The sequence below is a fragment of the Neofelis nebulosa genome, chromosome 1 (genome assembly GCF_028018385.1).
Source record: "Neofelis nebulosa isolate mNeoNeb1 chromosome 1, mNeoNeb1.pri, whole genome shotgun sequence".
NCBI classification, from domain to species: domain Eukaryota; kingdom Metazoa; phylum Chordata; class Mammalia; order Carnivora; family Felidae; genus Neofelis; species Neofelis nebulosa.
In genome coordinates this window covers 121,816,434-121,834,329 of record NC_080782.1, presented here as the reverse complement: position 1 = coordinate 121,834,329, position 17,896 = coordinate 121,816,434, and the positions used below count along the sequence as shown (strand labels likewise).

General features: G+C 48.5%; 1 protein-coding gene and 1 long non-coding RNA gene across 2 annotated transcripts in view; one reads left to right on the top strand and one right to left on the bottom strand.

The window, feature by feature from the left end:
* Window positions 1-12,880, bottom strand: part of FGF1 (fibroblast growth factor 1) — an 89,066-nt gene extending 76,186 nt beyond the window's left edge. The window contains exon 1 of the mRNA XM_058733097.1: window positions 12,634-12,880. The gene's annotated coding sequence lies outside the window, so the exon portion shown is untranslated. The remainder of the gene's footprint in view (window positions 1-12,633) is intronic.
* Window positions 1-16,686, top strand: part of LOC131513846 (uncharacterized) — a 73,266-nt gene extending 56,580 nt beyond the window's left edge. Inside the window, exon 3 of the long non-coding RNA XR_009262831.1 lies at window positions 15,473-16,686. This is a non-coding gene — a long non-coding RNA (uncharacterized LOC131513846). The remainder of the gene's footprint in view (window positions 1-15,472) is intronic.
* Window positions 16,687-17,896: the final 1,210 nt, after the last annotated feature.

Genomic DNA, 17,896 nt, shown 5'->3' with positions numbered 1-17,896 from the left:
GAATCAAATCAGATTAAACCAATCGGGATGCCACGAGCTGTCACCCAGTCCTTTGCCCCCGCATCAGTCAAAACAGCTTCTCTTTGAAACCCACTTCTGTAACCTAGTTAATACATGTGAGGTGTGGTCACTCACTGCTCTGCCTTTGACATCTCTCAGACATTGTGATTTGTAGCGTGACCTTGAGGTTCACTGCCCTGGTTGTCACTGTCCCCGTTCACTTAATATGGAGTGACCTTCATTACGTATAAGGGACCTAACAAAACCCAGTGAGGGAATAAAGGTGGAGTGACGGTCAAAGGCATGGGCTCCCAGGTCAGGATTCCTGGATTTAAATCCAGAAAGTTAGCTTGTACAGTGAGACCAGGGATAGTGTCCACCCCCCACCCCCGTGCTTGTTATAAAGATGCAACAAGGTAGGGCACCTGGGTGGCTCAGCTGGTTAAGCGTCTGACTCTTGGTTTCGGCTCAGATCATGATCTCACAGTTCATTAGATCGATCCCCATATGGGGCTCTGCGCTGGCAGCACAAAGTCTGTTTGGGATTCTCTCTCTCTCTCTCTCTCTCTCTCTTTCTCTAAGTAAATTTAAAAAATAAATTAAAAAACTTTTTTTTAAAGGGTGAAGCACATGACTCCTGTTGCCTGTAAAGCATCTGGTAGGTTTAGCTATTATTTTTGTTATGATTTTTCAGACAAATAAGACCAACTCCCTGTCCTTGATGGAGGGTGGGAAGTGAAATTGTAAATGAGACCGATTGCGGTAAATGCCGTGGCGGGGGGTGAAAGCCTGAGGGAGAAGGGGCCGTGGAAGATTTGGTGGAAGCAGTGGGAGCTCAACCAGAAGAACACATTGGCTTCATGCATATGGACACGGGATCCCAGGATAGCTTGAACAGAGGCCCAGGCATGGGGAGTGGAGGTGGCCTTTTCCCCGCAGGAGGACAGGTTCTGCTGGGCAGGGGGATGTGTAGGACTCACAGGGTCCCCGCACACTCATGTGGAGTCAGATCACAGAGGACCTCCATGCCGTTCTGAAGAGTTTGCACTCTTCTCTGCAAGCCCTGGGGAGCCAGTGGAGATTTCCAAGAAGGGAATTTGGAAGATGCTTTCGGTAACAGCTTATAGGAAAATGGCAGTGCTGGGAGAGGGCAGGGCAGAGGCAGAGCGGAGGCCAAGGGGCACGGTGCTCTGTGTTTCCCTCCCTGAAACGTTCATCAGTCTTCAAGTCGTTGCTTAATGCTCATCTTCTTTACTAAACTGTAAGCTAGTCAAGGGCAGGGGCCATGTGCTTCCTGTGCAGTGTCATATCCTCACCACAGTCCCTGGTGCTCTGTAAAGAGTTGCTGAATTGAAATAGAAGGTCCTAAACTAGAGCTGTGAGAGTAGAAGGCAGATGATGGGTCCAAAACCACTTGGGGAGGACAATGAGGAGGATTTGGCAGATGATGGGAACTTAGCAAAGGGATCATCAGATGATGACTCAGAGTGTGCAGGAAGGGGACAGGGATGGAGCGCTGTTTACCGACAGAGTGGATGTAACCAGGAGAATCCCATTGTGCAGAGCAGACATGAGCTAGCTACCTATGGTGTGTGCTACGTCTGAAATAAGAGTCGCCCATCGGTACGGAGCTAAGGGTGGGGCCCGCAGTGACAGTAGGGCTCTGCAGAGGGGCCAGAGTTGGGGGCAGATGCAGGAGAGGAGTGAGGTGGGATCTTCAAGGGAGAATAAACCGGAGCCTGAGGAGGGAAGTGAACAGAGGCAGGGGATGCCCCGCGGTCTCCAAGATCTGCAATGTAAGACCCTTCTCTCAGAGAAGCCACAGGAGGCAGGCCCAAAGGTACAGGATCACGGCTTCCAAGGGGGAGGCTGGCACTGGTCCACACTGTGCACAACTACGGAGGTTAAGCAGGTGGAAAATGGAAGACAGAGCTTCAGGATTGGTCTCCTGCCTCCAAGCTTTGTTGTTCCAATCTCTTTTTCTGCTGCCTCTGAAGCCTTTCTTCTAACAGAGGACCTGCGTGTGTCAGTGCTTCCGTTATCAGAAACCTTCCATTGCTTCCCATTGCCCAAAGTCCTTTGCAAAGCATTTCACTGACCCCAGATCTGGTCTGAAAAGCCCCACCTCCTACTTTATCCTTCCCCGTCTCATCAGTCTGGGGCTCTCCCTCTCCTTGTTGCATACCAAGTATTCTCGGGCCTTCGTGGTTAGTGTATGCTGTTCCCCAGCCTGGAATGCCCTTCCCTTCCAGTTGCTGCTAATTACAACTCTTCTCATCCTTCAATGCCTCTATCAAATGTTAACCTCTCCATTGCAAAGCGTTCTGTGATATCTCCAGTAAATAAGGTCTTTCCTCCCTTCAAGGACCCATGCAGTGTTTTGCCTAGCAATCATTTCATTCTTTCTAAGTTTCCATGGAGTTGTTGGCTTGTCTCTCTCCTCCCCTAGCTTATGTATGAAAGCAAAGAACACATTGTATCTTTGAATCACCCACAGCATGAGCTCTTGTGCGGGAAGGCAGTCCACCAGTACCAGCCAAGCATCTGAAGAGAGAAATGCCTAAGAGCAGTAGATGCTGGCAGTTCCAGCCCTTCCAGTTATTTCTTTGGAAATTGTGGGGTGCCTCATAGTTATTTGTCTTTAGGGGTTTGCCCTGTAATTAATGCCTTGGCCCAGTGGTGGGTTGCCTTATAATCATACGTGTTCCCCATGATCTCTCGAGCCATTTTGATATTGAGGATACACTATTGCACATACACTAATATTTTCCAGAGCGTTTCCCATAGTTAGACAAAATGTAAAAACTTGGTCTGGCCATCAGAAATGCTTTATCATATGTGCTCTTGACGGCAGGTTAGAGAAATCCCTACACAGTCCCGTCGGGATCATAAATGTATCTCACGAGCCTTGAATTAGGAGGGTAAAGTTTCCCAACACTCCATTTACAGACTCAAAAAGCATCTGTTCACTCAATCTTCTACCCTCTTCTTTTGCCCCTCCAAATAGGCACTGACAGTATTTAGATGAAGTGAATATACTGATTTATTTCTCACCCACTTGCTGTCTGCAAGGAAAATGTGTATTCAATAAATATATTCAACAAGGTTCAGTGAGCACCTACTATGTGCCAACAGTGTGTCTGTGTTAACAGTGTACAATATACAACTCAGGTCAGTTCTTTCTGTGGTCTGTGTTTTAGGAGTTAGATAATTTCTGTTTTGTTATAGAACACTGAGAGGAGTTTAAGGTCGATGTAGACAGTTCTGCTTTTTTTTTTTTTTTTTTTGCCTGCTTTGTTTTTATTTTAGGATAGACATTTATAAAACACAGCTGGCTAAATGCTAAATGCAGCTGTGAACAACGTAATTTAAATATATCTCTAATCCAACAAACCTGGCTTTTGGCAAGGAAGGGGGAAAAAAGTTAATTGTTTTTTAACACTTTAGTCTTACAAAGAGGAAAAGGGTAATATAGCCAGAGGGTATGTTCAGTGATTTTTTTAATTTATTTTTTTTTAAGTTAAGTTCATGTTACTGGGATCCTGCAATGTAGGTTGGGAGGGAGTCTTCCAAAGCACTGAACTTTGGAGAAAACTCTTCCTCTATCTTTATAATAATAGTAATCACCATTTTATGAGCATTCCTTCTAGGCTGGGCACATACTTAAGAGAGCTTTACCTGGTTTACTTCGTTGTATCCTCCAGGGGATATGCCATTTACACACCAAGTAACTAAGGCTCAGAAAAATGGACTTACCCGGAGTCACATATCTGGTTAGGGGTAGGATTGGAACTTATGCCTGGCTGCGTAACGCCAGGGCCCACACTGTAGCCACAACTGGGATTTTTCTTTTTTTTTTTTTTTTAAATTTTTTTTAATGCTTATTTATTTTTGAGACAGAGAGAGATACAGCATGAACAGGGGAGGGTCAGAGAGAGAGGGAGACACAGAATCTGAAGCAGGCTCCAGGCTCTGAGCAGTCAGCACAGAGCCCGACGCGGGGCTTGAACTCACGGACCGCGAGATCATGACCTGAGCCGAAGTCGGACGCTCAACCGACTGAGCCACCCAGGCGCCCCTAGGATTTTTCTAAATCTACCTGCATTGAGACACAACTGCACCGGAAACATGCTTGAGAGGTGAGTAATGACAAGACTGGGAAAACGGAGGGTATGGTAACTGACATCGCCTTTGCTTGAATTCTGAAGGACAGATGCAAGAAATATGCTAGTTGGCCTACCCCCAAAAAACCCCAAGATAGGTATCTTTCTCTCTTTGTATTTCAATATATAATGCTCTTCTTTCTTTGATAAGTAATATAGGTGTGCGTAAAGGTTTTTTGGAAGGAAGTTCAAGACAGCATTATTAATATGGGTACCACAAACTGAATATGCAATAATGTAGGGCTCATTAAATAGATTATAGGGGAATGCACTGCCACCATTAAGAATTCTATTTTAAAAGAATATAAAATGCAACGGAGAATGCCCATGATATATTGCCAAGTGAAAAAGTAAGTTAAAAGCCTGTAAGTACTGTATGATCCCATTTTTGTTTTACACACATACTATCTATATGCATAGATAGGGACAGACAGAAACAGACACACATAAATACAGGAAAAGGACTAGAAGGACATCCATATTACCAATATTTTAACAATGATTTTCTCTGGATAATGGGTAAATTTTTTTTCCGGTATTTCTTACATTTCCTATAATGAAATATATTAATGATGTAAAAGTAATTTTTAAGTAACTTATTAACCCAATAATTTCAGTAAATAAATTATTTTTGAGTATTCACTGTGTACCAGGCACTATGTATTCCAAACATTAAAAAAGAATTATAGGGATGTCTGGGTGGCTCAGTCAGTTAAGCGTTCCACTTCAGCTCAGGTCACGATCTCGCGATTCGTGGGTTTGAGCCCTGCCTTGGGCTCTGTGCTGACAGCTCAGAGCCTGGAGCCTGCTTCAGATTCTGTGTCTCCCTCTCTCTCTGCCTCTCCCCTGCTCATGTTCTCTCTCTCTCTGTCTCCCTCTCTCTCAAAAATAAATAAACGTTAAAACAAATTTAAAAAGAAATAATAACAAAAAAGAAAATCTACTCATATCCCTGCTTCACTAACATTTTGGATGATCTCCTTCAGGTCTTTTTCAATGGAGTTTTTTATTGTGTTTTTTTTTTAAGTTTATTTATTTATTGACGGGGTGGGGGCGGGGAGAGATAATCACAAGCAGGATTTGCACTGTCAGGGCAGAGCCCTCACCAGAGGGCTCAGACTCACAAACTGTGAGATCATGACCTGAGCCAAAATCAAGAGTCAGATGCTTAACCCACTGAGCCACCCGGGCACCCCTCAATGCAATTAAAAAAATTTTTTTTCTTTAATATTTATTTATTATTGAGAGACAGAGAGATACAGAGCGTGAGCAGGGGAAGGGTGGAGAGAGTGGGAGCACAGAATCTGAAGCAGTCTCCAGGCTCTGAGCTGTCAGGACAGAGCCCCATGCGGGGTTTGAACTCACGAACTGCAAGATCATGACCTGAGCTGAAGTCGGTCACTTAACCAATGGAGCCACCCAGGCACCCCTCAATGCAATTTTTAAAACAGAGTAGTCACAAAGCAGACAGCTCCTGAGCCCTGGTCATTAGGAGTTCATTCAGCCAATAGGAGTCAACCAGCCTGAGAGCCCTGACTTTGCCACTTGTACTCCGACATCACTTCCCCTTAAGCCTTATCTCCATTCTCAGCAAAAAGGATCAAGAGTGGTACCTACCTCATCAGTCTTTTGGAGGATTAAATGAGTTGCTACAAGTAAAGTGCCTTGAAGTACACACCAGATAATAACTACTGTTGTCACTCTCTGTTGAATGGCTCCATTGCCATTCTGTTTTGTTTCTCATCTACTTTCTTCCAAAGAGTAAAAATAGTTATGTTTTTCCTGGACAGAAGAGACCCCTATTGAAGTCATTCAGGCATATAAAGTCACCTTTGAATTTTGCATGTAGGTGAGATCACTTGGTCAAAGCCATTTGGCCTCCTATCCAAGGCAAAGCTGTAAAGGACAGAGAGAGCTGCCATGGTGTACAGGAGCATTTATACCTTTCAGAAGTCGTGGGAGCCATGATTGAACAAAGATCTACTTAATTGGGTTTGGAAACCTAATACATATGGCTAGTGACAGACAATAGGATATTTAAACTCTACTGCTTATGTTGACTGCCTCTTGCCTTTGGGGCCTAGTGTTCTGTTGTGTCTTATGAGTGTGGGATACTGTCTTATGACTCTTCGTAAGGAAACTGTCTAGTGGCAGGCTCTTCCAAGAAGTTTCTAGCTGTGGTACTGCCTTGCTCCAGACTAGCCACCATCATCTGCTTCCTGCATGATTCTGAGGCCTCCTACCTCACGCCCTGCTGTTTATCCTGCCCCTCTTAAGATCTGCTCTCCACCCAGGACCCAATAAGAGTCTTAAAAGTCAATCATTGCATGTCACCCCCTAATTCTAATCCCCAGTGACTTTCCACTGCCCTCAGAAAAAAAGCCCCAACTTTCTGCATGATTCCACATGTCTGCATAATCTGTTCTTTGCGTACTTCTCCACTTTGACCATTTCCCCCTGTCCATGATGCTTGAAGTATCCTGGCCTTCTGCTGGATTCTAGAACACACCAAGCACTTGTTCACCTCAGGGCCTTACCCCATTGTCTTCCTTCCACAAAGAATATTCTTCACTTTACTCTTTGCACCCATGGCGCCCCTCATTCTTTTGGTCTTCTCTTCTGCATCACCACCTTAGAGAGGCTTTCCCTGTCTACCTAATTTGTAACAGCTTCTCTTGTTCCGGTGCCTTGTATGTCCCTTTTATAGAGTAGATCTTAACAAATTTCTACCTATTTCGTTTGTTTATTTGTTGGCTTATTTGGTGTGTGTTTACATAGTCCGTCTGTCTATCCCCGGTCTTCCCTACCCTGTTAGAATGTAAGCGCCCCAAGGGCAGAACCGGATCTTTCACTTTGTTGTTGTGTTCTCTGGCAGAGCCCCTCATGGAGAAGGTGCCCGATGAAGATGAAAGGAACGGAGGGAGAGAGGGAGGAAGGAAGTCTCCGAAAAGGGGGCTGCTTTTCCAGGCAGCCCAGTTTCCCGTGAATGTGGGCAGTGTGTCCTGTTCAGCCCTAGCATTACTGTGCAAGTTTAAAAATAAAACCCCTGGGTGGAGTGAGAAGCCTTTAAAGAGGATGGGGGAGAGATAATGAGAAACATGAGTAGCCAACGCAGGCCCAGCAGGATGTGGGACTGGCCAGGAAGAGAAAGGGACCTTGACTCCGGGGAAACACTGACTTTGGGGCTGTAATAGTCTGGCAAATGTAGGACTCCTAATTAGTCACCAGAGGTCTTTCTCTTGATCTCCAGTATAAAAAGACTTTAAAGTGGCCAACTCAGGATATGCTTCCATCCTACAACAAGACATGTTGAGAGATTTTCGACAAGACGTTCTTTACAATTGCTAAAACGGGGGCCTCCACACCCCGCATCTGACTGCCTCTCCAGTAGAAGAAGGAAAGGCCAGGAGGTAACAGAGGCGATGAAGCCAGCTTTGGCTCACCCTCCCCCTGACCTTCCCCAGGGCCCATCCCAGCGTGGGATCTGAACCTCCCACCATAATAGGGCTCCCGCCAGACATCCTAAGGTGTATCCGCCCTCCAAAGTCTTAGCTCAGTTTTGGGGCAGCGTAAGGCGGGGAGGGTCAGGTCAATGGGTCACTAGAGACAACTCGGACATCGCCTTGGAAACGCTCTCCCCCCACGTGCACTGCCTACAGTTGGATCCACCCTGAACCAGCTGTGTGTTAAATCCTCGGGCCTTAGTGGGAGGTGGGGAGGCATCTGGGGAAGGTCAGAGTGGGTCAGGAAGGGGTCCACCTCTTTTAAGGAAGACCATCAATCTTCAGGCCTTCGTGAGAAGTCTGACGACCCAGGGGAACAGCAGGCTAAAAATCCATAATCTCGGCCTGGTCCCTGTGGTGCAAGGATGGGCCGAGCTGAGTGTGGGGGCTGCCAACATCCCCTCCTTCAGACTGTGGCCTGGACCCCTTCCCATAATCCATCTCTCTATGCTGCTCCAGCAGCCAAGTGATGCGCTCATGGTCACCTGGTGCAAGCAAATATTTGCAAGCCTTTACAACATTGATCACCACTGGGTTTTTTCCATATCCACAGCTATGTGATGGTCAAGAGGGCCACAGAGGAATGGGTATGGAGAGAGACAGCTGGAGCTTTGCACACCATGCATAACCTCCAAGCCACTCTCCAGAGGCAGCTCTTGTAGAGAAGGAACCCAAAGTCTAAAAAGGACCAGTTCTGTACCCAAGGTCACTCCGGAGGGAGGGGCGGAGTACTGGACAGCCCGAATGCAAGATCCAGTGCAGGCCACCCTCCTGCAGACTGTCCCTTTCATCCCTGTAGTTGATTTTCAAATGATTTAAGCTCAAAGCCCCGGGCCAGGGCCCTTGAGCAGAATTTCTGAGTAGTCTGTGCCCTGAGAAACCCTGTGCCTGTCTGTGCGTGGGAATCCCAAAGCCCTTTTGTGGATTGAGCAGAAGGAGCCTGCTGGGGTTGACTCCTTCTTTAATTGTTTGTTGGAAACGCCCTCAGCCTAAAACTGCTGAACAAATGGCCTGTGTCTGTTCCATGCTTCAGCTCTGTAAGGGGTCTGTTGCTTTCTCGGCTAGTTCTAGTTTCCTGACCTGAGGCTTTTAAGTGCTGAGAAAGCACAGGGTGATAATTGCCCCTTGTGACAAAAAAAGCTGATGGAGGAACAGCAGGACAGCAGGTGACCACCTTCATGCCCCAGGACCATTTTTTAACATCAAATACATTCTTATGAAGGCTTCCAAAAAAGCATTAGCCAGACTGCAAACCTGTTGGTAGCAATAATTAATATTTTATTGGGCAAATACTGTGCTGTGTGTTGCATACTGAAACATTTTTGGGGCTTTACATGTACTGTCTCACTGAAGTCTTAGGGCAGCCCTATGAGAGAGCAGCCCCTAGTGCTGATAATGGAACCCAGTATGGACTTCTCCTGGCCACAACCTGAGGAAATAGGTGCCCCTATTCTCTCTATTTTACAGTAAACTGGCCAGGGCCACGTAGCTATTGAGGGTCAGAGCCAAAATTCATACCCGGTCTTGCGCCAGAGTCCATGCTGTTGGCCATTTTGCTACCCTACCAATATGCACCACAGACTGTCACCCTGAAATAATGAAATAATGAGAAGAGTCTTGGGCTTCCATGTTAGCTCTCTTTCCAAGGAGGTTAGGACTCTGCTTCCAGAGCCCTCAGCAAAGACATCCAGGACCAGCCAGGGAAAATGGCAGCAAGGTTTTTTGGCCAACTGAGTGGAGATTTTGCCTTTGCTCCTGCAACTTAAACACCTTATCACCAAAGGCCAAGAAGCCTGGGCCGACTCAGCCCGTGACTCTGAACCAGGGGAATGTTCTCTGGGCTGCAGACTTGCTCTGTGTGGGCTCCAGGGAATGACTGGAGCCTTCATCTCCGCTCTCCCACAGTTGCCATTTCTAAATTCTGACAGAGATTCTGAGGAAGTAAAAGAAGAGTCTTGTTTTCTAGAGGCTCTTTATATCCCCAGAGGTATTGGTGCAGCACTTTGCACACATTGATTAATCAACGCAGGCTGCTTGTGTTCCCATCAGACCGATGGCAAAGGCAGAGATGCTCTGGTCCATCTGCCCCCATGGGTGTGAGGGCCGGAACACGCCAGATCGATGTCTCCCTTCTAGGTGCCTGACATCACTTGTTTCCCTTTGATGCCCATCAGCTAAAAGAAGTTATTCATCTCTAAGCATGAATAATAACCACTAAGCTGGATTTTTCCAGGCAACCAAAGTGAGTTTGCTCACTCTCAAGCTCTGAAGAGCTGAGAGTAGGCTGGCTAAGCCAGAGTAGGTGGCATATGGCCTGGGGTCAATGAGGGGTGTGGTCCCCTAAGTCAGGGTCACAGGCCCTAGACACAAACCTGTCAGCTTTGCTTTCACATGTGGTGCATCCTTTTCTAGAATTGTGAGGAGCAGCAGAGAGCGGGAGATCCCACTTCTGTCCTGGGCCTTGGATTTCTCAATCCAAGATTCTATGAGTCACTCATTCATTCACTGGGCCAATATTTACTGAGCACCTCTGTGGCTAGGCTCTGTCCCAGGGATATAGCACAAAACAAGATGGATGAGATCCTGCCCTTGTGAGGCTCACGTTCCAGACAATAGCAAGTGTTAAAAAAGTTGACAAGATAAATACAGACTGGGGCAAGTCCCATGATAGAGACGGGAAAGGAAGCCTCTTTGGGGGAGTTGCTGAGAGAGGTGAGGTCCAAGGATGAAAAGATCTGCTATGTGAAGAATAGGGTTGGGGCACCTGGTGGCTCAGTCGGGTAAGCATCCGACTTCGGCTCAAGTCATGATATTGCTCCAGTTTGAGCCCTGGGTTGGGCTCTGGGATGACAGTGCCGAGCCTGCTTGGGATTCTCTCCCTCCCTCTGTCTCTGCCTCTCCCCTGCTCATGCTCACTCACTCTCTTTCTCTCTCTCTCTCAAAATAAATAAATAAGTAAACATTGAAAAAAAAAAAAAAGAAGAAGAAGGTAGAGCATTCCAGGCGGATGGAACAGCAGTCACAATGTCCAAGAGGCTGGTAAGGACATGGAACCTCAGAGGAACAGAAAAGAGGCCAGTGGGGCTCAAGTCGGTGGGAGAGGTAAGAGGAGCAGAGTCAGGGGATCCTGCTCCCCAAGAGGCCTTGGGCTGCTTACTCACCTTCCTGAAAATCCCCTCTCTTTTCCAAAGTGTGCCCCGCTTGCCCCCACAACTCATCCTTGCTTAGCCAGATCCAGCCCCTCTCCAGGAAGAAAAAGGAAGAGAGTTCTTTTTGTGGCAGGCGGGGCTTCTGGCAAAGGCGTTGCGTTCACTTTTACATGGGGGCTCCTGAGTGCATTACGCCAACGATACCTGGCACTGATGAGAAGTTTCCCAGCGATGGAGATGGCGTGTGTGTGGTAGTGGGGCTCTCAGGCACCACCCAAGTGGGAACTCGCCGGCTGCGGGCCCATCTTGCCACTGCTCCCGTGAGCTCACCAGTGAGGCAGCGTTTGGCATCAGGTCCTTTGCACTGCTCCTTTCAGATGCTTCTCTGCCCACTTTCACCCCTAGTGCCCTCAGCGGTCTCTCTGGGCTCCCTGCCCTTACCTCTTTCCCCTTCATAACCGGAATCTCTGCCATTCCCCACAGCCCCCACTGAATAATTTGCCTCTGCAATGCATGCCTGCTCCTGCACCTTCAGACAAAGTACAGCAAGCAGATGGGTTATATTCGGAGGCCCCCCTGTGTCCTCCAAGTGTTGCCAAATGGGGGGCTGCCTGGCCAACCTGTCCGAGCTGCCAAGCTGGCTCATTAACCATTGACAGGACAGAACTGTCCCCATTTGACCCTTCCCAATGGAACCTTGACAAACACCTAGAATGTGCTCTGTTGAGGGTCGACAATGGCTAGAACTTCATTCCCTAGAGGCGAAGCAGCCGGATAAAGTCCCCATTCTCTGTCCTCTTTATCCGGCTGCCTCAAGTTTGTGAACTCAAAAAGTCTGATGTCTTGCTTTTGGAAAGACCCACTGCTAAAGCATGCCTTTGACGTCTCTATCCCAGGATTCCCTTTGTTGAAAGGAGTTTGCCGTATCCAGGATTCCTTCCTTCTCTGGCCTTCTGTGGTTCTCACTTGAAGGACCCAAACTGTCAACCCAGCTGCCATGGTCTGGCCCCCTCCTGGGCCTTGCTCTCTGACCCGTCCCCCTTCTTCCGTACATTCATTCTTCCCTTCCTTCTTCCAGCCATACCGGCCTTTCCTCCACCCCTTGGCAATGCCGCACTTCCTCACACTGTGTGACCTTTGCAGTATTTTCCCTCCGTCTGAAACACTCATCCCTCACCCAGTGGACGCTTGCCCACCCCCTACATCTCAACCCAAGCGTCACGAACTCACCAAAACCTTTCCAGACCCCGTGACTGGGTCCGGTACTGCATATGCTTTCCTGAGACACGCAGGAGAATTACTGTGTGATTGAGTCCGTGTCCCTCTCTAGCCTCTAGCTTTCAGAAAGGCGGGAACCGTCCGTTCCAGGCTGTATCACAGTGTCTAGCATGCTCCCTGGCACAGTGGCAGTAGCTCACAAATGAGGTGAATGAAGCTGAGGTGAAGGCACTAGTGATCCTCAAGTAACCCCCCTCCCAGTCCCCATTCTCTGTCCTCTTTATCCGGCTGCCTCTTTATTTCTTTACTTTCCCTTCCCTCCTCTCTCCTCCCCTCGTCATCCTTGCTGCTCATTCCTTCTTCCTTCCTTAGACTATTTGTGAGTCCCATGAACACTGTTTAAAGTCAACAGAAGTTGACTCCTGAGTTAAAGAGACGAGAAAGTTGTCATAACTTGGTAGGATGTGTTGGCCTCAAACTAGATCACTCCAAACTCAGGACCTGGGGGTGAACCTAGGCTCCCACCATAGTAGTTTTCCAGGGCTCCCCCAACAGGTACCACAGACTGGCGGTTTAAACAACAGAAGTGTATTGGCTCACAGTTCTGGAGGCCAGAAGTCCAAGGTCAGGGTATCAGCAGGGCTGGTTCCTTCTGAGGGCTGGGAGGAGAAGTGTTGTTCCAGGCCTCTCTCCACGACTTGTAGATGGCCTTCTTTCCCCTGTGTCTTCATGCCATCTTCCCTCTAGGTATGTCTTTCTGTCCCAATTTCCCCATTTTATAAGGATGCCAGTCATGCTGGCATTAGGGCCCACCCTAATGACATCATTTAAACTTGATATCCTCTGTAAAGGCGTCTCCAAATAAGGTCACATTCTGATACTCTGCAGGTTAGGACTTCAACATGTGAATTTAAGGAGAGGACTGGGGCGCCTGGGTGGCGCAGTCGGTTAAGCGTCCGACTTCAGCCAGGTCACGATCTCGCGGTCCGTGAGTTCGAGCCCCGCGTCGGGCTCTGGGCTGATGGCTCAGAGCCTGGAGCCTGTTTCCGATTCTGTGTCTCCCTCTCTCTCTGCCCCTCCCCCGTTCATGCTCTGTCTCTCTCTGTCCCAAAAAAATAAATAAAAAACGTTGAAAAAAAAAATTAAAAAAAAAAAAAAAAAAAAAAAAGGAGAGGACGTAGTTCAGCTCCTAACACCTGCCTTCCACCTGCCCATTGCCCCAGCCCTTTCTGATTGATTGAATGAGAAAAAAGTAGGGGACACAGGGCCACATCATCTTCTGAGAAAGTTATACGGGGGCCTGGGAATGGAAGCGGACCAGAGAGGAACGTGAACCAGAGAAAGGCACCCAAGAGCGAGAAGGGAAGGCTGAAGTGACCAACAGGTAAAACTCCGCTGATAGGAGGTTCCATGATGGTGCTCTGGTAATCTGCTTGTCCAGAGTTCATACCCCAGATCGGCCACTTCCTAGCAGCGAGGGCTTTCCCCTCACTTGTAAAAGGTGGATAATAATTGCACCTAACTTATGGGGTGGTTGTGAGGGTTGAGTGAGGGAATAGCATGAAGGGGTTGGCCCTGTGCCTGGCACATAACAACTCGGCGTGCAGTGTGGACACTGTCGTGGATGTTGCAACACGTGGAGGGCTAGTCCGAGGAAGATGGTAATTCAGGAAGGAGGGGATGACAAGGAAGAGGCCAATTGTCCCTGACTCAGACCAAATGACTCTGTGTTCTCGTTCACAGCAATGAAGGGAAAAGAACCAGAGCAATGGTCAGACTTGGGTTTCCTCAACTGTCCCCTGTGGACCAAAGATGGAATCACCTGGGTCCTACCCAGGAAATGCAAAATCGTGGGTCCCTCCGGAACCTGGCTAAGTCGGGACTTCGGTGGGCCGGACCTGGGTACCTGATTTTTTTAAACAAGCTCCCCTGTGATTATTATGCACATTTGTTTGCAAACTACAGGTCCTGGAGAGACAGAGGGGAGTCTTGTCTGAGGTCCCCCCACACACACCTGTACAGCTCTGGTGAAAGAGGGGCTTGCTCCTCACGCCTGTCCCCACCACTAGCATTCCTTGGACAAAGTCAAAGGTCGTGAGCAGTTATGCAGAAAACAAATCTCTGTCACATTTTAAACATTCTCCTTAGAGGGGTTGCACCAGCAGATCGAGTCTTTTACAGACACCAAGTTCTGGATGGCCCATCCCTTCTCTCTCTACGACTGGAGTCACCCAGTCTTGACGTCGAGCTGAGCTCAAGCTGATCTCTGACCTCAGGCCTGCAGAGTTGAAGCGGGGTGCTGGCCCAGCAGGCTTGTGCCTCTGCCTCTGTGTCTGTTGTCAGGCACCATTTCCTCTCTTCTTGGGCATCATCCGCTGACTGGTTCAGGAAAACCTGAGGCCCCTCTTGTTCCCCCATGACTGCATTCGTGTCTTGTTCCTGAAGACCTGGTCTCAAAAGCCATAGGTCCTCAAAGTGGAGAGTCTGACTGTGGGCCAAGCTGGGGTCTGCCTTTCTTTCTTTCTTTTTTTAAATTTTTTAAAAAACGTTTATTTATTTTTGAGAGAGGGAGATAGAGTGTGAATGGGGGCGGAGCAGACACACACACACACACACACACACACACAGAATCCAAAGCAGGCTCCAGGCTCTGAGCTGTTGGCACAGTCTGATGTGGGGCTCGAACCCACAAACCATGAGATCACGGATCATGGCATGAGCTGAAATCAGATGCTTAACCGACTGAGCCACCCAGGCACCCCCTGGGGTCTGCCTTTCTTAGGAGAGTTTCCAAATCCTGGCCTACTTTCCTAGGTCTTCAAATATCACCTGTCCTGAATTCCTGTCACCAAATTCCATGTCTCTTAGGACCCCTCCAGTGATCCGATAAAACATACATGGCAAATCAGGTGGGAGCACAGCCTGGGTATGACATGTGGCTCTGTCACTTGGTGACTGCGTGAACTTCGGCAAATGGCCCAGCCCAGCAAGCCTCAATTCCTACTTCCCAGGATTGTTATGAGAATTCAGCAAGATCAGATACATAAAGCCAAGTCGGGTACCCGGCACATAGTAAGGGCACAGGAAACATAAAGTGTCACTTTGGACTTTGGAACAAAAGGACTTGTGTACAGCGTGTTCAGAACTCACCTTTCACTAATAGCAAATACATAGTAATTACTATAAGCCAGGCACTAAGAGCATGACTCATTTGAGCCTTTCAGCAACAAGGTTGGTACTTTCTTACCCCATTTTACAGATGCGGAAACTGAGGCACAAAGCCACAGGATTAATAAATGGCACAGTCTGAATCTGAACCCCAGGGAGCCCCGCTGCAGAATCTATGCACTTGACCACTATATTAGGCTGCCTCTCTTAATTCGGAATATTTAGGAATCAAACACTTCATATTCCCTTCCTTCCTCTTCTCTCTCTGTAGACCACTGGCCTGGATGCTTGCCCTTGTACCCATACCTTGGACCCTGCCTCCCAGCTGAGTTGGACATCCTGTCAGTCCACACTCACTGTCTGTTACCTGCCCCCGCCCCCCCAGGTAGGTGCCCTCCCTTTTCTGTGGGTGAGTGGGCTCAATCCAGTTGTACCTTGAGATGGGACCCCTTGTCAGTACTCCATGAGCATGTGTTGATGAGTGAAAAACAGGGGGGAAAAAAATCTTCATTCACCTATAATTCGTTTCACGTGTAGGCATTAGATTCACCTAAAACCGGGTATGCCTGCGGCACCTGTGACAGATTGCTTTTCCAGCAGCTTAACTCAAGGAGCATTGCATTGGCCAAGCAACACCCTTTGATAAGGTGGATGGGGAATGCCTTACACTCTGTACCGTCCCTCACTCCTAGAGGGTGGCCCAGCAGGCCTGGCAGCTCCGTGATCCTCCACGGTTTACTAGCATCCACAGAACGCATGTGAGCCAGGCGAGCGAGCACACTCTCCATCCTGGGTCAGGCATCCCTTCACTTAGTGTAGGTGGAGCCTAAGATGCCGTCCACCCTCACCACTGAAAGCATCATCATCGTGGTTGATGCTACTGGCCTATGACGTCAAACCACTTAACCAACCCCATAGCGCTTCCTTAAATCCTTTTCGGAACCAGGCAAGCCGTATCTGTATGCATGCACAGCAGATCTGGGAGAGAGTTTACAAGAAAGTCTGTTTTTCTCCCTTCATTATTTGTGTATCAGTTTGGCCTTTGATTAAGTACTTCATCTGCAAAGCCATTTACTCATACTAGCAAAGGCAGGGTCAACAGAAGAAAGCCTCCAGTGCTCACCAGCTGCCCTCAGCAGCACCTTCGATGATCTTGCCTTCAGATATACAATCTGAAAAGGGGAATTTCCTCAGAAGCCCTCAATGACCAACACAAAGAAAACAAAGGAAAAGGGAATTTGTGACTGTGAATCACAGTCTCCACCAAAATCCACACTCATTCACCCAGACAGTCCCAGTAAACAGCTGGCCAGCCCTTCACTGGACACCACTTTGCAAAGCCGGGCTTATTTCTTTTCAACCCTTTGCCACCATCAGGGCTGGCTGAGCCTCACACAAAGCCCCGGTCGTCCTGTGGCGGATGCTCGCCTCTCCCACCGCTGTTTGCAGAACTACATCATAAACAATCACATCTCTGTAGGGAATGAAAGGGAAAGTGCCAAAGCAGAAAAAGAATGCAGAAGAGTATGTGGGGAGGTTGGGGTGGGGGGGTGGGGGGGTGGGGCGGCACAGTGGTTAAAGCAGCTAGAGAAAGCACTGAATGTTTACATTCTGCTGAGTCACGCCGGGAGCCCTTAGACCCCAGTGCCCAGACCCCAGTTCCTCTTGGGTCTCTGAAAAATGGGCACTTGATGCCTAAATTCTCCCCCAGACCTGGAGGTCTGAATTTTTCAAGTGTTCTTTAGAAGCCTTGCACACTTTGGGCATGTAATAGTGACGTGGATGTGGCTAGCCATTCCCGCACCTTCTCCTCTAGTGCCAGTCTGCAGGGGCACTGAGATGAGCGTGTGATATTCAAAGATCAGAAGGAAGGTAAGGAATAGTCCAGGTGAGCCACGGGGCCATCTGAATAGCCGCCTATCCTATCACATTCAGCTAATCCTGTATTTCAGCCCGACTTTTGTATCAAAATTAGGATAAAGTTTGAGGTGCTCAGTGAACAGCCTTCCCGAGGCAGCTGAATGTCCAGGTTCCCCAAGAGGGTGAGTGTGACACAGCAGGCTCACGCCCTCCAGACTTACTAAAGCTACCGATTTTGGCTTCTGCGGAACCGAAGGGGCTGTATCCAGCGCTTCAGTAAATGAGGACATTCCGCCCCCTCCAGTCCTCGTCAGCCCGGCAGTGGAGGAATAAAGGTGCTGGGGCAGCATGGTGCAGGATCGTTTTTACAGTCTCTGAAGTCTAGGTGCTATTTTTACATGCCTGTGCCACGGGCAATGGCTCTCCCCAGAGCGACCGGCACCACGGATTAAACCCAGCCAGAGGCGAGCTTCTGGGGATCCACTTGCCGGGGAACTGGTTCCAGTGGTATCTGCTTAAAACATCCCACTGCCTTCAGTCTTCCCGTTTTTTTCCCCCCTCTCCATGTAATATTATCCTTGCACTTGGACACACACACATACGCACGCCCTCAGCTCTGCACACAACCTTCTCTTTCCTCCCTGAAACGGAGACTCAGATTCTTACCTGAAAACCTTTGTAGGCTGAGGACTGTGCCTCTTCGTCCAAGGGCAACACGGAAATCCACTGGGTGTCGTCTGCTCCGTGTCACTGTCACTGTGCTGCGGCTGCTTTCCCAGCAGCCCCACGCCGGCTCTCTGAACTTCTCGGTTACTGCAGCTCTGTGTGGGGAGAG